The sequence below is a fragment of the Rhopalosiphum padi genome, chromosome 2 (genome assembly GCF_020882245.1).
Source record: "Rhopalosiphum padi isolate XX-2018 chromosome 2, ASM2088224v1, whole genome shotgun sequence".
Classification (NCBI taxonomy): Eukaryota; Metazoa; Arthropoda; class Insecta; order Hemiptera; family Aphididae; genus Rhopalosiphum; species Rhopalosiphum padi.
In genome coordinates, this window is record NC_083598.1 from 92,239,705 (window position 1) to 92,265,301 (window position 25,597).

Consider the following 25,597-nt stretch of genomic DNA (forward strand, 5'->3'; position numbering starts at 1 on the left):
TCGAGGTATAGTATATTATTATAGTATTATAACTTGCAAGTTTAAAATTAAAATAAATAGGTAATAATATAGTCATCTATACATAGGTATTATTACCAAAAGCCTTGTGTTCAAAATATTTTCATGTGATATAGGAGCATGTAAAGCAAATTTGACTGTAGAAAACGTTGAACAACATAAGCCAACATTTGCCAACGCTTTACCACTTCCTGGCGTATGCGATTTTGTGGTTTCTAACGTATACTCCGCTGTCTAGTTAACAAACAGATAGACAGAAATTCACTGTTATTAAACATTGAAAAAGATTATCACTACTCACTAGCGAATTTACTCGTTCATTGTAGGGTACTCTATTTTTTCAATTTACCTAATAACAACGTAGTAATAATAATAGCGCTGCATAATTAGAAAGTAAATAAAAAATTATTCTCGGACATTCTTCGCTCCACAAACGATTTTTTCAGTGGAATAATATATTTTCTAAATAACCAAGTAGGGTAATTGTCTCACATTCAACCAGCATTAAGGGGTTGGACATAAGTCTGCAGTAATAATTAGGTTGTATACGAAAAGTTAGTAAATATGCGCATATTTTTCATAATTTTAGCTGTAAATAACATAAACCAACGGCTCTAAAACTGTGGTCTGTAGCGCTATGGTGCAATTTTCGGCCATGGACATTAGAACATAATTTACGTATGCACTGTACAATAATATAATTGTTAGGTATACATTAAAATTTAGAAAGTATTTTATTATTGTTTATAGTAAGTTGAGCTATTGAATCTTTCTTTTTTGATTAACTTTTCTAACATAGGCGTGTCCAGACCTTTGATGCAGAGGGAGCAATCTGGTGCATACTCAGGGGGCTAAAGGGCTTTACGCCCCCCTTTTGAAAAATTTTTCTTAGTTTATGGTGCCACCTGAAATCGTAGGGGGTGCAGGTGCATACCCTGCACCCCCCGTGGACACGCTTATGTTTTCTAATCTTAATTAACACAAAATGTATTGTAAACAAATTTATATAACAAAAAAAAAAGTAATTTGAAAGAAAATTGGTTCATGGTTCATTTTCATCGGAGGCCTACGTATTTAAAGAGTTTAAGAACCTCTGGTATAAACTATATTATGAAAAATTGCAGTGTTTTAGTTTTCGTTCATTCATTTGGGCCCCAAGTCCGAGAACTCGATCAGTGGGTAAATACGGTACGATAGAATTTTTCTTGTCTCGTGAGATAGGTCGAAATTCATCGGTCTTGTGGATCATTGCTGTTTTATAATTATTCACGAATAAATTATAACGATAAATGTACCTAGCTCATATATTTACTTACGAAACGCGTATATTACACAAATTTACGCTAACGACAGTCGGACCAGCAGGTGCATATTACACTCCCGGCGGGTGGCAATGTATATGCACGCCGCCGCCGCAAGACATCAACAAGTCTGGTGGCACAAGCGCACACGCGGCGGCGAAAACGCGGGTCTCCATGGTGACCACAGGCACACAAGGTGGACGGTAGTGGGCGGGCGACATCATTCGCGTACCGGCGGCACGTCGCGTCAGTCGTCGTGTACGTGTACGCGCGCGTGTTTGCCGCTCTACAAACTGCACCAGACCGGTGGTGCGCGCGTGTTGTTGTGTGCGCGTCAATCGTATACACATAAACACATGCACTATATCCATAGGTACACCGAACACCCACCACCCTAATCACCACTACCACCACCATCCTCATCACTACCGTCACTTCTCATTCACACCGCACACCGTTATCACTGCTACTGCATCCACCACCGCCGACGCCACCACCACCCGCGACGATCGTGGTTTCCGCTACCGAATCGCCGCCGCACCACCTGATGGATCCGCGCCGGACCGTGTGACTGCCGTGGTGCTACATACGTCGACCGCGACAACACCGGCACTGCATAGCTCGCGCACCGTTTTTTTTCGCCGACACGACAGGCACACCGACATTATTGTCGTCGTGCAACCGTCGACTCGTTGTTCGCCACATTTCATCGCGGGATCAAATACCGCGTCCGGTTCGAATATATTTTGATTTGCGGTTGTCCCCCTGCAGGGTGAGTGTTAAAATGATCACTGTTATAGTAAATGGTCGTAGTAATAAAGGTATTGGTTCTTTTTCGTGAGTACATTTAGCAAAAGGAAATTTTTTTCAAAAATTTGTTTTATGGCTAGATCGAATTGAATGTACGTAGTACTTACCGCAGATAAGGAACGTAAAAACTACAGTTTAGTTTTAGATCGATTGCGCGGAAATATTATTACCGTCTGCGGCCGTAGCAGCAGAAGCAGCAGCGGCGGCGGCGGAACGTAATGGGATGTATAGTGCGACGCGGACGTTGTGCGGTTAATAATCGTTATTACACAGGCTTTCTTCGCATTATAATAATGTTTCGCGGTGGATATACTTCGTAACGTGTAATTTTTTGTTATTTTTTCCAGACATTTCATCCAAAAACTGTGCGTACGCTCATGTGTATGTGTGTGCGTGTGTGCGTAGACGCTATTTTCACCGCTACATGCGACGCTGCCGGGCAGCAGGGCCAACGTGCATCATGCCGCGGTATATTATTATAAAAATAAAATCGCGGGACGTCACGCGCGTCAACACCGCCAAAACTCCGTTGTGACTGACGACGAGGCGGATGCTGGGCATACGCACACACACATGATATTATATAGGTAGTGATCATAGTCAGTTTTGCGCGAGACCGTCCAAGTCCGTTCTAAACGCGCCTGACCTACAGAATGATTCGCCATGTACGCTCACCCCCATCTTTTCTTTAATAAACTTAATATAATTCTGATTTTAGAGCATTCAAATATAATTTAGGAGCAAGGACCATATTTCCAAATACTTAGATTTGTTATACCATTTAAGAAGTGTCCCGTGGTGATACCAACTATTTTTTTAAATGAGAATCACCATTTGATTTCTTCTAGAAAGTTTATTGTTTTTTTTTTATGATTTTGACGTGTTAAAGATTTGTGGTCTAAATTATTTGAACATTTCAGTAAGTAATTATAATATTAATCTATTAACATTTCACTTTTTTTATATATTGTTCAAATATAATAAATACTACTTAGAATATTATATCCGTTTTATATTTTTTACATCTTAATTTATACAATTTAATATCTTAGTAACAACTCGTTTAAATTTTAATAATAATACATTATCATTTTTAAAAAGTTCATCTAATTTAAATTTTTCTGGAAAAAAAATGATTTTTATTCGATAAAAGAAGTACGCATGCCACAAAAAACTCCTTGAATAGTATAATAAAGATAAGTATTTGAAAATAAGACCCTTACTTAATTATTATACTTAAAAATTCCAAAAATCAGAATTTGAATAAATTCATTATTAAAGGACAACACGGAGGTGAGCATGTTTGGTGATTCATCCTGCACACGAGTCACTTAATAATTTGTTATCATCGTTATAAACGTTTTCTCAGCGATTTTCAACCAGTGTGTTGTAGGGTTGGATTACTTGGAACTGTTATATCAATCTGGAAGTAACCGTAAATGTCAATTTATGCGTGTTGATAACTACTTTGAACGAATATCCTAGCGCGTTATTATACCAATAATACTTATTATATTTTATCATTAGATATTAACGAGATGCGCAAATGAATTGTCTATTGAATATTATATTTAAAGTTTTAAAGGTACAATAAAATTATACTGTTACCGACTTACCGTATTCCGTGAAATCCGTATGGTTAGTTCATTATCATAGCGCATAAAAATAATTGAAAAATGTATTCAATTACTTCACTGAGTAGTTAGGTGGTTATTATTAATAACTATTAAAATCATTTTACCTAAACAATAATTTAATTCATTATGAATAACAAGAAAATTCTGAATACCGGTCAAATGGTTATACTATACTAATAAAGGTTACCTAATAGCAGTATATAGTACCTTGAGTATTTCGTGAAAATCGGGTGAGAGAAAAAATGTGTTGTTTTTTTAGAAAGGTTGTAAACCATGATTGGTTTACTTCACGTTGCCATATTTTCATTGGGACGGAAAATACCTAACCCATTGCAGTCATTAATAAAAGTTCATAACAATATCACATATAAATATTTCCTTTATATTTTGCGGGTAATAAAATTTTGGGTGTTAAACTGATAAGGTTTTGAAAAAACCCATAGGTAGGTTAGTATAGACATGTAGCACTTCCACTGCTTTCAGCTTTGGCAGAAAAACAAAACAATTATACACAATTACCGTTATTTATAACAGAAGGCGTTATTTTATAGATTATAAACGTTCACCTTATGAACTAATAATGCAATAGCTTTTGGTACACCGAAGTATTAAATAAATGTTAATTTTAGATTGAATACTATATTAATATTATATAAGCATGTTTAGTTTATTATATAGTTCAAATTTTTGAGTGAATAAATTGTTAAAAATAGAATTAAGTCCCAATAATATTTTTTATTCAATCATATTATTAATATTTAAACTATTTCATCGTCTTAATAATCTGTAAAATTCAGATATGTTTTCTGACCATTACATATTTACACGATGGCATGTTTATGAATTTGTAATGAGCTCTCATAACTCTTCACAAATTTATTTCATACTCTATAATATAGAGTATTATATAAACAAGTCTAAACAAATAATAAAAATGAAATACAAAATAGCAAATAATAATAAATGTTTATTATAATATTATCTTAGCCTTAATAACTTTTAAAAGAACTTATGATTTCAAATCGTTGTTAATAAATATATTATTATTATACACAAAATAAGAATTATTTTAATTTGTTCAATTTTTTTTTATTATAACTTAGCTTTCTTATGGTTTTTTTTTTGTTAAAATATACTTTTGTGGTACATATAGTTTCAGCATTTATTTAAAATGTAAATTGGATAAAAAGCTTTAACTTTATAAAATTTCTTTAGTAAGTAATAGAAAATATAATAGAGTAAACGAGTTCCTTTTATAATCATGTTTAATACAATTATTTAAATTATTGATTAATTAAATTAATACTCCAAAGCCTTCGAAATAAATAAATTTGAAGAATCGTTTGTCAAAAAGAAAAAAATAATAACGTACATTTTTAAATCTATTGTATATGCCTATATTAGGATTTACATTTAATGTATAATAATGTATAATTGTATAATACTTTCTATACATTTTAATAAGATTTCGTAATTTCTAAATTTAATAGAAATACAAAAAGTTGGAATTTTTATAAATAAAGAGAAATGGTCAATGGGTTTATTTTTTTAAAAGAGGAACATTTTTTAAGTAAGTATCTTTATACTGTACATCACAATTTGATTTTTTTTAAGTAAAAATAATTGAATATTAAATATTTTCACTGTAAAAGTACTTATTTTATTAATAAATTTAATTTTGTTTTTAATATTAGTTGACGATTAAATGGTTGTAATTAAGGATACATTACACATGGTACAAGTAAATACGAAATATTTTAGATTTTCGAATAGATATCAAAAAATAGTGAATAACATTACTCATCATGGGCAGGTACAAAATCTACCCCCCCTAGTAATGATAATATTAGAGTTATTCTTGTTCAATCAATTGATAATTATTATAAAGAAAAAAAATAATAACTATAAACCATTTACCGTGGTGATATATTTAATCGTATTCAAAAGTAGTAATCATGTTTAACTGAACCTAATAAATACCTACAACTGCCAGTTTTTATTGTTATTATTATTATTATTATTATTAATAAATCATATACATACTTATATATACACATATAAATATGTATATAGACATACTACTTATACATAATGTATTAATATATTATGTATAAATATTTTCAATTCCCAAACGCCAATGTATCATTTAAACTTTTAAATTGGTATTATGATATATTATGAATTATCGGCAATAATATGCTTGGGTAACCTGCCAACGTTTTACATCGACTATAATTATTCTAAATTTTACGGTTATTATTACGTATGAAGTACTTAATTACTTAAATATAGATATTTTAATATTTTTATGCAAGTTCTCGGTTACGAGTGGCACACAGTTGTTTAACGCCAGGTAAATATTTCAGTAAAATTGTGTGAATTTTGTGGACAAAAATAAATATAATATTATATATTTATAAATATTTTGCGATAAAAATAAAAATGTGCGATCAATAGTAATAATATCGTAGCAATAAGAATTGTATTGTTTTTTGGATTTTGATTTGTCCTCGGCTGATGCTTCATACTGTAATATGCAATAGAACTGAATGTAACTTAGCTCCAGTCAGTATAGTTATCTTGTCAGTGACGTAATTAGTATATGATATAATGATACTAAAAAGGGTTCACTTTGAAATTTTCTTATAAGTTTAACCCAAAAAATTTAGGCACTGACTTCATAAATAACAATATAATATTAATATGTATTTTTAATTATCAGCAATTTGATATTTTCGATTGTTCAAAACTTCAAAACTATTATGATATAACTATCTAATTGCTTATATAAAAAAATAAATAAATACATTTTGGTGCTATAAAATTTATCAATATGTTTTTTGAAAATATTGTTATGATAGGAGTTCAAAAATTGCATCGTTCATAAATAACATTACATGTCGGTTGCAGTCCTTTTTTTGTAAATTTTGCTAATACATACTTAATCATTATTTTATTTTAACATATCGGACAAACATCATTTAGGGGTTGTAACTTGTAAACATAAACTTGTTTTCGTCTATTTGCTATTTGTTATTGCACACAAAAATAGGGATCTGTTGGCGTAAACTATAAATTGTTGATGAACTATGTGAGCTATCACATATTTATTTATTGCAAGGTAACAGTTGTTAACCTGTTGATTCGCCGCAGTTTTTGCATTCTGAAACGATTATTAACATTTCCAATGTCAAAATAATAGGTATTTCAAACTAGTGATTTATATTTATGTTTATGGGCTAATTGATTGTAACAACTAATAAATTGATCTGAATTTGTATGCTTATTATTTTTAATTATTTTGATGGTAATTTATAAGTGAATCAAAATATGTTTTTATATTTTAGAGCGCACTCAATTTTTTTACGACAAAAAGAGTAGTTGTTTTGTTAATTAGTTAATAAAAAAATAAAAATAATGTTATAATATATATATATATATATAACGTATATTAATCTATACATTCTCTTTTTATACAAAATACGAGTTTGTATTACGTTTTGTTTTATAATTACTATGCAGATTTTAATAAATCAAATATTAAAAATTTAAATACATTTTTAGTACACGGTAAGAGCTTGCATGCTACGAATTGGTATGCGTGTAATATAATATTTAAATATTTAACAGCTTATTATGTTTTTCTATCTATACAATAATTTAGGTGCGAACGTATAAGAAAAAAATTCAGGAGCGGGGGAGTTGAAAAAATGTCCATAAATATCATAATATTAATATTGTATTTATTTTAGGAACTAACTATAGTATATACTCATATATTATATATATATATTAATTATTACGTTTACATTATAAAAAAATGTCTAGAAGTATTGGAACTTTGGCTATTATATCAATGATAATACAGTATAATGATAATTTTATTGTATACGTAAATTTACAAACCACGGGAAAGTTTAACTTCCAATTGTTTGAGTTATACAATAAAGGTTACCAATATTTTAAGCTTTAAGTTTAAAAATTGTAGCATGAGTATATTTCAAAAATAACAATTTTGGTTATAGATTTGAGATAAAACAGAGCACTTGAATTTATATTTTCGATGTGTACCTAATTGTCTACCCGATAAAGAATAATGCTGTACATGGTTGTTTACCAGAAAATGTTATTTATAGAATTTTTACGTCAAAAGAATAAATACAATACAACATTTTATTGTGATTTGTTGAGGGTTGATCTGGGCTCCAAAAATGTTAGTGTTCTATATTGTCGTACGAATTAAAACCGGCAACATTGGTAAAATAAAAATAAAATTACACATTAATATCTTTGCTCGTTTACGTACAAACAAATCAGTAAATTTAAGATTTAAATACAGTTGTTTTAGTAAATTATGGCTTAAATTAAAATATATTTTTAATGAAAATTGGAAGCTTATAATTTAATTCTGTTTAGTTTATTTTTCGTTAGAAATAGGTTATTTTTAAAATAATTTTTTAAATATCTGATTATGTTTTCTTTTGCAAAAAACTAGAATCTTTTATTTGAGGTAGGTATTTTGATGTTATAAATAACTATATAGGTATTTTATTAGCTAATTTAAAATCAACATTATTATTTCAAAAAAATGGAAGGATAGCATTCTTATATTATACATTTATAATTTTAAAAGTGTTTATTTTTAGTCATAAATAACTTGGTATTTATATAATTATATACCACGAAGATTTAAATATCAGAATATGACTTAGTGAATAACTATCATATCTTATTTTAATTTTATGACTCTCAAAAACTATATTCATTGAATTTTAAATTATAAATGTAATAATATTTAAGATAATTTATAATATAATTTCATTTGAAATATTTACAGTTAAAAACTTAAATAACTTTGAATATGTTGGATATTCTTATAAATAGTATTATTGATTGTTAAGTGTGTGTTAACAAGTACAGATTGGAAGTTATTTCTTTTATACAAGGTATTGATGATGATTGCGTGCCCGTATGGAGTATGTTGATGGAAGTTCCAATTTTTTTGGAGATACCCAGTGAGAATGGCTTTGAATTAATGGTGCTATTAATTTAATATAGTTTTTATATTTCTAAAATATTTTATATCTTATTATAGCTATAGATATTATGTAAAATTATTGTTTATCAATATGTAAAAATATAATTTTATATACTTTAATAATAGTTAGAAAAAAAACTGTATAATTTACAAATAAAGGTTATTAATACTTTTCTTTATTGAAGTGGTTATCAAAATGCACACATTATCAGTACCTAGTAAAATTAATATTATTAGTATTTAAATATAGTTTGAGATTTTGGTAGTATATTAGTTAATTAGTTAATATTTATAGTATTTATTCAAATATATAGACAACTAATTCATTATTTTTGTGTTCATTATTATTGTTTATATATGGAGTAAACAAAACGCCCAAAGTTTATTCTACTTTTTAATATAATATAGTCAATTCCTTCTGATTAAATGTCTATGAGGATCAGTAGATCAGTTTATTTAATTACATGCAACGTTTTTCACTTACGACATTATTAAATTAAATTTAAAAGAAATCCAACCCAGTACCCACGTTTTAAAAATGCTTTCATAACTAACTATTTTTTACGTAATTTTAATTATTAAAAAAAGATAATAACATGGTGAAGCAGGTTCTATAAATTAATTGCGTAATTTTTACTGTAATAATTTTTTTTAAGCGTTTAAAAGACTAAAAGATTTTTCATAATTTATTTACTTAAGAATGTAAAAAGTAATCTGCATAGTTTATTCATTCAAAAAACAAATATTATGTTTATTTTGTAATTTTTGTTGCAATCTCCCAAATATATAAATATATATTTTTTTATATAATCAAATGTAAGTGACCTACCTACTTGGATGTCAAACTTTTTAAAATTTGTTTATTTATTAACTATTTAAAATCAAACGAAATATTTGAAATACTAATAAAATATTTGAATGTACGATCAATAAAGTAACATAAATGATAATTTATAAGAAAAATATACGACATATTTGAGAATTTTAAATGGATAATATATGAGAAAAAAATAACAATTTAAGTATTTATTAAATAAGTAGGTTTTATATTTTTTGTCAATGTATTAGAAACAAATAAAAATAAAATTAAAGTAATAATACCTATACATATTTAATTGTTTGTTTATATATTAATTATCTGAAAATATTTTAACATGTTTTATAAGTAGCCATCACAATTAACACTTTTAGATCAAATGTATGTATTTTGATTATTACGTTGAATGTTTATAAATTCATATAAGTAAATTAAATAATCATAAATAATATTTTAGAATTAAAATTTTTATAAACTTTATTTTTTCGTTTATTTATTTAATTGTTTTGGTTACCGTAAATGTATAGGTGACCCATAATTGTACCTTACTAATAATGATGATAACATATAATTATTCTGTATACTATAATAGTGTCAAATAAGAATGGTATAAATATCATATTATATTTAATTTAATGGTTCTATGTTATATAAAACTTGGATCATATCCAACATTTGATGAATTTGCCTATGTGTCATTGAAAATCTAATAACAATATACTATATTATGTAATATTAAAAAAATTGTATCCATGCATATATGGACATGATTAATGATACATTAATTTATTAGATTTTTTTGATAAGAATAAGCTGTAATAAAAATATATATGTAACCATAATTTTTTTTCCGCCACAAACGCATGATCGAGGTTTATCTTAAATACTATTCAAATCACGGGGGTAGCTCTGTATTAATTACTATAATGTTATATATTCAGTGGCGTATATAGAAATTAATTTTAGGGGGGGATTAAAAAAAAATTTCCATTCTTAAATTCCAATTAGTTATACAATCAAATAAATATCCGTATCTACCATATATTTTGTTGGGGGTTTGAACTCCTAAACCCCCCTTATACGCCACTGTATACATTTGTGGGAAATAATACATTAAAGTCAATTTATTTCTATAAGCCAATTTTCATGGTAAAAATTAACTCAAAATCAAATATATTTGTTAGAACACCAAACAGTTGTTGTTTAAGTTAGTTCTAAACATACCAACCTAATATAGTAAGATATTTCTAAGATATTTCTAAAATGTTAAAGAGTATTATGACGCACAAGGCACTTATTATATAACTATATATATATATATATATAGTATATACTATATATAGTTTAAGTGAAATGCACCTATTATATTTTACACTTTTACAGTAATATTATCCTCTTAAAAATATTTGTTTATTTTCTCTTCGATATTGTTCGTATACATCTTAATTAACTGAAATTAATAATTATCCCTCTATAGAGTATGATTTATTTCATAATCTTAGGTATGGATAATATTCTCGTGATTATCCAAACTTTTGTACACAGAACTGCGCGTATATTATATTTTGTATCTAGGACGACAGTCCAAACCGTTGCGGCGGAAAAAGGTCATCAATCTGGCCGACAATCAAATAATGATTGTCTACTACAAGCAGCCTGGTCATTACGCGTAGGCCCGTTACACACTTTGCCTTCGAATCTTATGTCGCACACCTCAGTCCTCGGCAACGATATGGACTGGCGCCCAAAAATGTTAAGCAAATTATCATATTTGCGCAATTGAATACAATCGCTATACGTTTTGTAATATAGTTTATATGTTCTCGTTTTTATTTTTAGATGAACTCTGCCGCATATACGATAATAATATGATGTATGTTGATATATTTGAGTACCTAATGTCGGCTAATAAAAAAATAACGTTGTTTTAGCCTTCGTGTAATCATAGTCATGTGGTTGTCGAAGACCTAACCAAGACGCCTGATATACTGTCGTTAATGTTTTATGAGTGTAATGGTGACTGACGCATATACTGCAGTATATAGATATTAGATATGTAGTGAAAAATTATTAAGCTCGTGTTTGAATTGCCTCGAACGAATGACGAATTAAACGAGGACAATTTAAAAATAAATTTCTATTAATATTCTATTTCAGCTTGCTCCATTAAATTGGAGGTATTCCTATACCAGGCTGTTGTATCTAACTTATAAAACATAACGAATCACACTTTTGAGGCCGTATTTGCATTAGAGCATACGATATAACCTCGAAGACGTAGGATTAATATCTGTAACAATATTTAATAATAACAAGTAGAAACTTTATTTAAATTTAAATGAATTGATTTTTTTTTTTTATCAAGGGGTTGTTATAAAACTTTTTCATAACACAACTATAGAATTTAATATCAATGCATAAATAAAACCAATAAGAGTAAAGAATGTGAAAACTAAAAATAAAGAAATTTACTATTCATACGATTGTGATTACATAGTATTATGCAAGCTACTATATATTAGATAAAACAATAATTGACATTAAACAAACTTTATAGAATTTAAATGGCGGTTCAGAGCTGACATAATAGTTAAATTACATTTTTTTTCATAATCATTGAAATGAATCAAATAGAAATTAAAAAAATAAATTTAAATGAAAGTAACATTCATGATGTCAGTCTGGTGTAGTGTTTCCCTAACTTTTTGACACTACAGACTACTAGGAAAAATTTCATCGATCACGAACTACCTCGATTTTAGGAAAGCTTTTTTACTGTTTATTAACTTAAACATATTTTCACATACTTAAGGTTTTAGAATATATAAAATTAATGAGATTTTTAATAAAATTGTTAATTATAATTTATTTTAAGTGTTTGTATTATAAGTTGTAATGCATTGTTATGCGTCTACCCATAATTTATTATAGTTAATGATAATCTAATGTAAATTTGTATTTAACATTTCCTATATAAATTTTGGGATGGATTTTTTTCAAGTTATAAAATGGTCGTAGTTACTTGAATACTAGTATTTTAATTTTCTAGAAAATTATTTTAGCAATAATAGATAGAAATAGAAAAAAACCCTTTAACCGTAGATCATATTTTTTTCACGCAAAATTAATCAAATTATTCTGGATTCAAGATCTGTGTTTAAGTTTTGGTAAGCTGAACGAAGTGGCACAGAGATTCCACAATATTTTGGTAACTTATAAGTAATAATAAATTAAATATAAATTCAAAATGTAATTTATATACACTGAAATACCCCAAAAAATATTTTGCTTTAGAAAACAAAATTTTTATTTATGTTTTTGTTCAAAATAAATAAGAAACAAAAAAAATTATATTAATGAAAATAGGAAGTAGGTTTATCATTTTTTGTTTTATTATAAGTTATAACTTTTAAATATATATTCAATTTTTTTTTTAAAAAACGTTAATAATTTTTATAATAATTAGATTTTAACGTTAATAAATCACCCTTTATATAATTATATACCAATAATATTAAAAATTAAATTAATTAATACACAGACATATACTTAATGGAGTTAAATAAAAAATGAAGAACAAAAACCAGTGAGTATAATATAAAATAACTGTGTAAAATATTATAATATAGAAATTTAAAATCATAATATTCGCAGAGTAATCAATAACATTTGTTTTGTCTGATCTTTGATAGTGAAAAGTAACGTTTCCAAAATACCTTTAAAGTAAGAAATTCATTTGAAGTCTTTAATTTCCTGTTTTGGAAGTATGAATTTCACAGTTCATACTAAAAAGTAAAAATTCACATTTTTCATCCCTTATTATAATCCTGCTTTAATGAACGCTGTTAACTTATTATTTACTTGTATTGATTAGTTAGAGTTGTCTATTGTTGAGCTTTTTTCAATGTTGTTAGTTATCAGATTGAAAATTTTGAACAATCCAATGTAATGAAATAAGATATTATGATAATGTTAAAAATCTCGAAAACAAATTGTTTAAGTTGTATATAATATTGCTCAGGCGTGCATAATTATCAGCGTTCTTATTGTAATTTGTTCACGATAACTACATAAAACAGATAGTTTTATAATATTTACTGATTATAAAAGTATTGTTGAGAAATCGCATTGTGTAAAGTTAGTATGAGGGAAGTTGAATCGATGTTAGCAAATGTTCTAATTAATGTCAAAAATAGCAAGTATGATTATTTATAACTATTTTTAATAGATAAAGAATAAAAATTCAACGAAAATTATTAATTAATTTATTATTAGTTACACATTTCAACGAGAAAAAGAACCTAACATACCTAATCTCGTTCTATGATGGCTTTGTTATTTCATCAAACTAAGCTGAGTTTATTTTACTAGAAATAATATAATGTATTCGTACAAAGTAGTTGGTTTAAATTTGTAAAACTAATGCAGATTAGATAATACTTATATAGTACAAAGTTTATTTCAATGGTGTGTAAAGCAACTAATTTAATTAAGCAAAGTAATTTACTTATGTAGATTATTTAATATTGTGTTTTAACCTTGTTAAAATGAAATGTAAAATTGTGTACAGGAAAATATTATTACATTGGTTTGTGTACTGTATAAAAATAAAGCAAAATAATAAAATAGCGTGTAATAGCGTTGTTAAAATACTGAAATTCATATTTATAGGTTAAATGAAAACTATAGTATACAATGATACAACTTTTAATAAGTTAATATAAATTAAAAAAATGTTTTAGTTAATTTTTAGAAGAATTTATTGGTATTAATTACAATATGTATTTTATATAATATATTTATTATTAGATTTTCATCTATGATGTTATTTAAAAGGATCAAGATGAGAAACTATTGATAAATGAAAAAATATTTTTTTATTTATATTATATGGGCGTAGCTTAATTTAAAGAAGTGTATGAAAATAATATTAAAAACAATCTTAAATTAATTATTGTTTTATTTAAATTCAAAATAATAATTTGGTTTATATTGCCGAAAATTATTTAAAATATATTTTCATGTATTACATTGATTAAGCACATACGCATTAATAATATTAAGCTTAAAAAATCATTAATAAAATAAACATGTTTAACTTACCATAACAGAGTAGACACATTGATAAAGTATCGTTATCATTATCTAATATATGATATATTCATAAAGAATTATTTAGATCATAAAAAAAATCGCTATATAAATTTTTATTAACAAAATTCTTATTTAAAAGCTATTTTAATAATTAAAGACAAATATTATTATTGAATAGAGAATTGAGTATGGTACTACAAAAGTCTCAACTGCTAGAATTTGTCAAACTTTCCAAGTACCCAACCAAACATAATATTTGTAAAAAAGTTTTTTTTAAAAATAAAATATTCTTTTCTATAAAATATGGTTATAGTTCTATAGTGAGTATTAATAAAATAGTTTAGTTTACAAAAGTTTTATCCTGTTTTATTTTATTATTGATAAATTTACTATAGGTTATTTTTTGAACAAATATGATACATTAATAACACTTATCCATTCATATAAATTGTATACATTTAGGACTTTACCCAGTTTGCTCTGCGTATAATGTATTAAATACACATTATAAATTGTAATATAAACAATAAAATGCATTTTCACTTAATTCGACTAAATATTTACCATTTTATGCTTAATCAGATATTTTATTATAATTTTGAATACAAACAAATAACTGTGAACCATTTTACACTACACCTACGTCCAATAAATGTGTTTAGAATAAAAAAAATGGAAAGTTGAAGCTGTAGTCAGCATAATATAATAGGTATATGTGGTGTATGTAGTAATATCTGTGTAATATAATTAGTGTATGGCTTTTAATTATATTAATTGATTAATTAAAACTATAATGGAAGCATATGGAAATAATAAAATAACAAATAAATGTGAATATTAAGCATAATTAGATTTCCAATACTTTTAAATTGGTGTAAAAACATACTATAAATTATTATTTATCATAGTTAATTAACGTATTTAAATTTGTATCTAAATTAAACTACAAGCATTTACATAATTTTGAATTTACCTTGGTTGGGGAAAAACATTTTTTTAAATTAATTGTTTGATAGATATCAAACTCTTATTTGACCCAATAAAAGTAAGGATACCATGTGTGATTTGCGTAAAAACTAAAATTAATATTTTTTTTTGCTGTGTAAGCAGAAAATAATGTATTAAAAAGTAAGGCTATTCAATCTAGGAAGATAGTATGCACTTGAAAAATCAAACGTTTACCTCTATATAAAGAAACTTGAAGATAAAATATATATAATTTATAATTACACATTACTTAAAAGTACTTAAGCCTTTTTCATCTTAAGAATCGAAAAAGATTGCTGATTTAGCAAATATAGAGAATACCTTTGTGTGCATGTCAGTCTGGTGCAATGTCATTCAACACTTAAACAACGGATTGAAATAAAAAGAACATTTTTTTTTTTAGAATTAAATTATATTAATAATACATTTTTAAAGGTAACATTACAGTAACGTATATTTTTTTTCTGGAATTTTAAGTCAAAATAAAATGTAGAAAATGTCATTAAATAATTTCAGGAATAAACAGTTTTGCTAATGTTGCTATATGTGGCCAAGATTAAAGACTAGATTTGATTCATATCCATTTACGTCATTTCATATTCATATCTATAAAGGTGTATTTTTTTTGTAGATGTTTATAAAATATTTAGCCAGATGCAATATTATTATCAACTTGCTATTTTGGTAACTTCAGGTCTAATCAGACAATTGGATTTTAATTGATATACGATTTTAAATTCGAGTTTCTCTTAATAATAATATATATTTTTATCGATTTAAAATACTATCCGTTAACTCATTTTAGTGAATAAATTTATAAAAGTACTTACGTATAAAAATAATTCTTTATTCAGATATGATTAAACTTGTATACTGCATATTTTTTATTCCTTATAACAGAACAATCAAAATTGCATTGAATAAAAATATATACATATAGAATTGTTAACTGAAAAACGCGTATCCAAAGTTGTTGATGTTCAAGATTTGTTCAAGATCTGTTGAAGTGTCATTCGAACTATTTAAAATTAATATTAATAATAATAAAAGTTCAGAATATTTAAACTTTTGTTTGGTTTTCGGATAACCACTAAAGAAAATAGTTTATACATATTGTAAATGAACGAAAAATAATTTTAATTTATAAAGTATTTTAGGTTTACTTTTGACATTTTATTATTTTTACTTAAATTATTTATTTATATCAAAGTAAATAACTTTTAAACGTTCGACAAATCTATATTAAACGTATTGATATTGCCAATTTTAAAAGTTTATAACGAATCATCTAATATCTCATTTTTTCAATAATACGTTACTTTAATGATTCTTAATGCCGCGGAAGTATTATGATGGTATTCGAAATATGTTTTTTTCTGGTAACTTTGTTTAAGTCGTTAGTAAAGTTAGTGCTTGAAAAATTTTATTTATTTATTTTATCAGTTTTATACGAATATTATTTTTTGGAATTGCTAAATATTACTTAGCTCAACGTATTGTAACAAAATACGACCATATTTGTTTCAAGTTTATACTATGAACAATCTGTTTCCAACGTTTTAACCCGCAAAATAATATCGTAAAAATAATATAATTTTATTTGAATAAAATATATAGTCGACACAATTTAATTCATTAAAATAAATCAAAAATAAATATTTCACATAATATACTACAGATAACAATATTATGTTTTTAATTTCAATTTTTTTTTAATCATGTTTGATTTACGTACTTTCATCATAAATTATAATAATAATAATAGCCTATTACAACACCACTTATTTAAAATGGGACTCAATAGTAATTCGCATTGCCCCCTATCCAATTGCGGTGGGGATTAGTGCGACTTCCCACACCTGATCCTCATTGTTCATATTTCTCTCTCCAAAGAACTCAGTTAAAGTCTGTTTTTTCCACTTTCAGTATCAAATTCTTCATCGTTAATGATCTTTCAGTTAATTATGTACGTATACATATTATGGTAATTTTTTTAACTTTAATATGGCTTCGAAATTTAATAGTGTGAGTTTTACTGATATATATATAATTGTAAATGATATGTTCCTATTATAATATCCTTGTTAAAATCTCATAAAAAAAAAAAAAAAAAAACAATAATAATAATTCTAAAATTATATGTATAATAAATTAATAACCTATAATCTAACCTATATATATCATATAAAAACTTTAATTACATTAGTTTATGTTTGCCTCAAAGAACTATTGGTAAAATGATAAAATGACAATATATAGTCTAGAATAAATTGTAAGACAGCGGTCAGTGTACAATAATATTAGATTACGCTCTTTAGGGTATAATTTAATTTTGAAGGAGGACTACAATGAGTACCTAATCCCGTGTTGTTTTTGACAGTCGTTACTTACAAGAGTAAGACCTAGTCTAGTTTGAACAGGTGGACACTGTCAAGTTAAATTTGTTAGATACCGATATACAATATTTCATCTGAATTATATTTTAATAATAATAAAAATAAAATTTTAATATATTTTTTAATTAAATTTGATTTTCGAACTTTTTTCGCATTAAATTGAAATACCCAATCGACAAATTTTCGATCGATTTTAGGACTAACGTTGATGCATATCTTCTTAAAATATTTTTTACACTGTTTCTTATGTATGGATAATTTAAATATTTCGTATTTATTACAACAAATTTTAATGAAAATGCGTACTTTGATCCCCGAAGCCATTGAAAATAATTTACTTTGTGGTGGTTTGTTTTTATATGAAATATTCAATAAGATATTTGAATATTAAAATTATGTTTCTGTATTTCTATAATTATATTCTGACGAGAAAAACAAGACAGTTTTAAAATAGTTATTTTTGACAGCTGTAAGCTATGCTGTCGAGTTTACCCAATATATCCGCGATCATTTTAGACGGTGTAAACAAGTAGTAGTTATTTTAACTGAAATTGCAAATGCGTTTTATACCGTTAACCACGAAGTTATAGTATAGTATATACTCTCGACCAGCTAATGGAAGTCCAGCTAATGAAAGCTAGTCCAGCTAATTTGTTCAGTTGAGTTCATTAATAATCCAATAGTAGTAAAGTTCCGATAGTTGATCCTTGTAGATTCGCTACTGGCTAGTTTTGCGCACCATACTGGTATTTTTATAAATACCTTTTACGTGTGGTCTTGTCTCTCACGTCAGTAAAGCGGTGACGTCTGGTGGCATCCGGCACAGCTCTGGAAGACCTAGCGTAGTGACGTGTCCAGCACAAAGTAATTGGGTAGGCCAGTTTTGTTCTGTAGCGTGTAAGTGTGTTGATAACTATTACTGCCTATTAGGGAAGATTTGTCCTATTATATGGAATATGGGTATGGTAATAATATTCAATAATAAATAATAATAATATTAATACTTAATAATAATATTTTTGATAAAAAAAAACCAAACAGTCAAATAAAAATTTGGTGGGCCCGGGACTAGTCGGCCTACCCTGTAAACACGCCACTGACCTAGCGTTGCAGAGGAAGACTAGCGATACGGAGGAAAACTGAATGTTACACAGGAAGACCCCGCTGGTGCTGGTGACTATAATTGTTGTTGTTATCGATCGTCGTTACATTCCAACATTGTGAGGACTGAGGAGATGCCTAGCGTCGATCGTTGACCGTTGTCGTTGGTTGTTGTATTTTTACGGTTTATTCCTTTTGATTCTGTTGGTGCTTATTTGATTAGTTATAATTTATAATAAACTAGTTTGCTTTAGTAATCCAATATAATATGTATAGCTTATCATTATATAATATGAAATTAGTACGTGTACAACAGACATTACGATATAATAATAATTTTTCGTTATTATCAAATGTGCATATGGCCATCAAGAATATATCGATTGGGAAATTTTACATATGTTTTTCTTATTGACACCGGTATATGCCATCAGTCAGACCCGCGCTCCACATAATACATAGTTTTGTTCGCACGGCGGGAAGTTAGTAGCGCCATTGCACGCCTCACGACGCCAAACGCACCAGTATGCGACAATCGGTATGCTAAGATGCCGATTGAATCGATTGATTGTCCAACATTATTCTTTAGAGGCACATTAATCACGTATTTACAAATACTCAGTTTAGTGAGGCAGCATGCTGGGTCGGTTATGCTTGATAAATGTCATCTAGCCTTATACTACTCATTAGTCTGATCTGTAATAGAATATGAATCTGTAGTGTTAAAAATCGCTTTCTTAAAATGATTGCTCGATATATGAGTATAAAACACGAACTATATAATTACAAATCTATTTTAACTGTACTTGGAATATCAATACTATTGAGTTATATAGGGATAATGTTAGTATTAAGTTTTTAAGTACTATTATTTTTGAATCAATTAAAACATTAAAAACACCAATTTTATTATCTAGAGTGAAATTTTGAATACCGTAAGTACAAGAGCTCTGGAGCAATACCACTACCCACGGTAAGCTATAAGAAAAAACTACCCCTATAGATACTGATATTGTCTACACTAACATAACAAAACTAAAAATGTATTTGATACCGCTGACCATTCAATTCTTATTAACAAAGTAATTTATTTTTGTTTGCAAACCTATTTTATCATGGTTATCATATTATCTAACTAATCGTTCACAATTAATGAAAATAAATAATATAATATTCAAAAATTAAATGCATTATCTGGTGTATTACAAAGTGGCCATTTAACACCCATGTTGTTTTTAATTTTTATAAACAATATTTTTCTAGACATAAATAATTCTAAATGTATATTTATTTAATTCTGTTGACACAAATAAAACTTTTTTTATTTTTAAATAGGGGATTCTATCTTTAAAAAAATATTTATGTCCGTGATTTAGGAGTGGTATTATCAAACAATCTAAGCTTCATTGAAAATATTAACTTAATTTGTTGTAATGTTATTAGTATTTTTTAAAAAGAAACTGTTCTGATATTAACAGCCCTAATTATCTAATTATTTTGTTAGTAAAATTTTAATTTTAATGTGGTTCAGTTATTTGGAGCCCAACTCGAGTTGAACTTAAAAATAAACTACAAAAAAATGCAGACGTTATTTTGTATGATTGTATGTAAAATCGACAAGCAGGTAAAACAGTTGAGGACATCGCTATAAAGTGCTATATATTAACTTAATTGTAATTAAATTTATGATCAGTGGCTTATTTACAGTTGAGGGTGGTGGGTGAGGGTGTTGGAGTTTTCACCCTCCACGAAAAAAAAATAATTTTAAGACTTTCAATTTTAAACATGTCAATATTCAATAATATAATTATTGGTTTTTTTTTTTGAAAAATTCCGCACAGCGGAACTATTGACTATTCTTGATTATCCAATTGTACTTGTATACCTATTATCAATTATGCTATTCACAAGTTTGGACGAATGCCGACGACATTTAAGGTTTAATATTTGAAGAGTATTAAAATAGTACTGAAATGGAGTTAATAAAGAAAAATTTAAAATATTGAATTCTTTTTTTAAATTAAACGAAGTGAAGGTCATTATTATTATGGATTATATTTAAAGTATTTATTACCACGTATTGATTAAATCGGTATATTTAGTTTTATAATTAAAAATTACAAATATTAAGCTACAAACAATTATTATGCCATTATTATTTTGTTGTATTTTAAACTTGGATAATAGTTTTGTAATTTTTGAATTTATTATTGTGTACCTCAACTGATAACACTTAAGAGGCCATAACTCCGGAACCACTTATCGCACAGCATACAAACTTAGATAGTAGCCGATTATCAGACCTACTGAATATGCATACGAAATTTTATAAAATCGGTCAAACCGTTTTGGAGGAGTATGGTAACTAACATTGTGACACGAGAATTTTATATATAAGATAATTAAATAAGTTTATAAGCTCAAAAATTATGTTAAAATAATTACTATAAATTATTATAATAGAAAAAAGTAACTCAAGTTGATGTACCAACATTGTCTATATCAAAAATAAATTTACATGTACCTCTAGCTGACTTTATAACTGATGTTAATAATTTCAGTTCAAATAATATTGAATTTTTTATAAATAACAGTTTACAACCTTCTGAAATGGATGATATATTAATTAATCTTTGGAAACCAGATCGACTATTTGTATTTTGAATAAGTGAAAATTATTTCACTATTATGACATCCCCCCTTCAAAAAATAAAAATAAAATAAGTTTGTAAATTCGCCACTGTCTATAATTTTGATTTTTCCATAATTATATGTTATTGAATTAAAATAAGATATAAAATATTAATTCACCATGGTATACTTATCAATATTTTACTTATCTATAGTTTAATTTTTAATTTTTATCTCAGTCTGTGTATTAAATTGTTGATGTGTGTATGCTACTTTTCTAACAATCTTATTTTATAGGTATATGTATTCAAATAATCTATTATTACATATTGAGTATCATCTAACGTTGAATAATACTTATTTGTATATATTCTTGAAATATTGTTAATTTGAATCTGAATTCTGTATACTGATAGATATTTTATGGTTGTCTGTTGTAATTTATTGTACTATATTACCCTTTGAGGGTCTTATCTAATAAGATGAATAAAATAAATAAATACATAATACGGTTATTACAATAATAAAATGTAGGTACACTGAGAAATTTCTAAAATCAGAATTTGGATAAAAGTTGTACATAAAAAACGGGAACATGCTAAAAATCGCGCTGTGTTGTGTATTTAAAGCGTTAAGCCGCGAATATGATTTCTATGCATATTGACACGCGTGCATCGGCCCGACCGTAATAATCGGCTTAAACGTTCGTTTAAAATGTTACGATCACCTTGTATTTTCAACGTGTACAATAATGCTATTAATGTAATAAATCATATTGTATTATGTAATTGTGTGGTGTCTTTAAGACAGCCAGCAGCTGAAGAAGTCGGGAGACGTGCTTTTAGCGAAATCCATTTGATTTGCAATAGTAATTGTCGATTGTTCCCGAAGTCGCATGCACACGTTTGAATTAGAGAGGTAAAGTTGAATAACTAGACTAGATACCATCATGTCTAATTAATATACTGTTGTGTCTACATTATATATATATACATATTATGTAGTATAATAAGTTTATTATATATACACTGCAACACTGTTCGTATGATATTGTATACGTGGGTACCTATTATAATTTAACGGCAATATTGTATATTATAGTATTACAACTATTATAATAATTATTAATGGTATGATTATCATTGTCATCGTCGTATTGACCGAGTAAACAACGAAACCAGAATCGGCGGTGCCGTAACGCTACAAAAGATTTAGGAATGCAAAACGGAAAATGATTAATGCAAATTGTACCATTATTACATTTGTCATATAATACATAATAATAATTATAAATATATTATCTATATCTCTCGTTATGTATATAAGTATTCACAAATGTATATATGTAAGCGGGTTGCAATGAGTTTACTGCAGCAAAAGGGGTAGAATGATACCATTATAATGTGCGTGCGTGTTATCCAGCACACAAAGGCTTCTCTAACGTCATCGCCTCAAGGACATGAAAAGTCCTTTACTGTGGTCGTCGTCGTACACATTACCCACAGACATCGGACACCGTCTTTTGCATTCCCTTAAATTGTTTTTCGTACCGTATATTATATTTTACATATCATGTATATGCATCATACGCATCATGTTTATCACGACCTGGAAAATGCTAAATCGTATGTGTAGTGTACTAGTAAGTGTTATGTTTTTATTGCCATTTTTCTTTCGTGTACTCGTACGTCCCCTGTGGATACGGTTGAAAAAAAGATAACGTCAGTCTTAAGTGAACTACCACATATTGTATGGAAGTTATTTCTTTCTTTTTCTTCATCTCCTACATATTTTTCTGGTAGTACCTACACTTATTATATTTCTTCTCATCATCAGTTTTTATACGCTTGAATACGATTTGGTCATCGTTATGTGTATAGGATAATAGCTGCACCGCCATATTATGTGTATAAAAATAAAAATCGCTTAGGTCGAAAAGAGCACAATTATGTTACATGTACTCAGAGAAAAAAAAATTAAAGTATATCATAGAAACTGGCTTTTTTCCGCTAAAAATTATATTGAAGTTTTATAAACAATACTTTATATAGCTGCTTTAACGTCATAAGTGCACGGCTCCCATATTATGAATTCAAATGGCAGTCGATTATGATGTTGTTTAACCATAATTATTTGTAAACTAATATTATATTATTTAAGCGGAATGTTAAATATAATGTATCCCTCACTACCGTAAACATTTACAATAAATAGAACGATTATTTTATCAAATAACACTCATTATTTCAAAATCAGGGAAACTATAAATAAAATACTTAGATAAAACATTTTAAAATCTTTTATTTTTTTTTTAAATTATTTTTTTTTTTATAATTTTCAGTCTAAATGAAACATTTTTATATTTATTAATATTTTTATCGCTATAATTTTTTATTTTTTTTACTTTTTTTAACGGTAATATAAATTTGTAATCTTATATTCTGAAGTAGAATATTTTTTTTGAGTTTAAAAGTCAAAATTTGGACTAGTAGTTTATGAGATAAGTACTTAAAGTATAGGTAAACGGAGTAGTATACCAATATTTTGCAGGCAACCTCGTACCTCTCCACACTTCTTAACAACATTTTAAATATTTATAACTCTCGTAAAAAGCTACTCGTTCAAATTATGGTTTTTATGTATTGAAATGCTCCGAAAAATATTCTGTTTCAGAATATGTAACTAAAAATGAATGTTGTTATTTTTTAAAAAAAAACCTTGAAAAATTATAACAATAGAAAATATAATTAAAAAAAAATTGGTTTTATTTCGACTAAAGATTATGTAAATATGTTGTTGAAAACGTTAATAGATATTGAAATAATAACGAGTATTGATCGATAAAAGAATCACCCAGTGAATTATCATATTCTGTTATACAAGCCGTTTTGGGGATGTAAAGGCAATCAGAATGGTAATTTCGTACAACTTAACTTAATCCCTCTGGTTTTATGCCGACAGTTGTTGTTATACTCTAACATGCGCCAAATGGCTTTTCTCTCTAATTAAGTCCAACTACCGTACTTTTGCACGTATGCATGTGTAAATATGTGCAAATATAGAAACATGTTACCTACACGTGGTTGTATTTATAGCCATGGATAATAAGAAGATATATTAATTTGCATGAATCATGTTTACCGTGGCTTGTAAATTTCCCGTAATTTACTCTTTTACAGTTGCGAGCTGAGAAAAATAAAAAATTTTAACGACATTTTTTACAGTGAGTAATTTATTCTTAAAAATAATTCTGTTGAAGCACATAATACACTATATAATAAAACAGTATTATTCTACCAGTTTCGCATCGATGGAATGTAGCATTTTATGTTCATATTTTGGTGTTATTATAAATGTATAAAACGTCAAGGAAGTTATATAACCACTATTCTGTTAATATTAATATTTTGTTCAAGTCAGAATATCATTTATGTTTATTTTACCATAATACATATATATATATATACATATAAAACTTACTTTATTACTGAAATGCCTTAAAAAGTAGATAAGTACGTTTTACTGGTAATGTAATGGCTGCATATATTTGTATTATTTTAATTACCTGTATATATCTCATTGATTAAAGTAATTAATAAGTACAATTATTATAAATTGTGAAGGATTCATTGGTATTTTTATTACCAAACAAAATACGATGGTATATTTGTTAATTGGTTGTTATAATAATTATTTAGGAGGACTGAAATAAAATATTAAGTATAGCTATCAGGTTAAGACAATCACATAAATATACACAATTACAA

The 25,597-nt window shown here is 26.9% G+C and overlaps 1 protein-coding gene across 14 annotated transcripts in view; it reads left to right on the forward strand.

The window, feature by feature from the left end:
* LOC132921992 (uncharacterized) overlaps positions 1-25,597 on the forward strand; it is a 302,827-nt gene that overhangs the window by 20,221 nt on the left and 257,009 nt on the right. For 13 of the 14 annotated variants that reach the window (XM_060985266.1, XM_060985268.1, XM_060985271.1 and 10 more), the window contains exon 1: positions 1,534-2,091. The exons of the other annotated variant lie outside the window; for it this stretch is intronic. The gene's annotated coding sequence lies outside the window, so the exon portion shown is untranslated. Of the gene's footprint in view, positions 1-1,533; positions 2,092-25,597 lie in introns of those variants that run through there. 14 annotated transcript variants of the gene reach the window in all.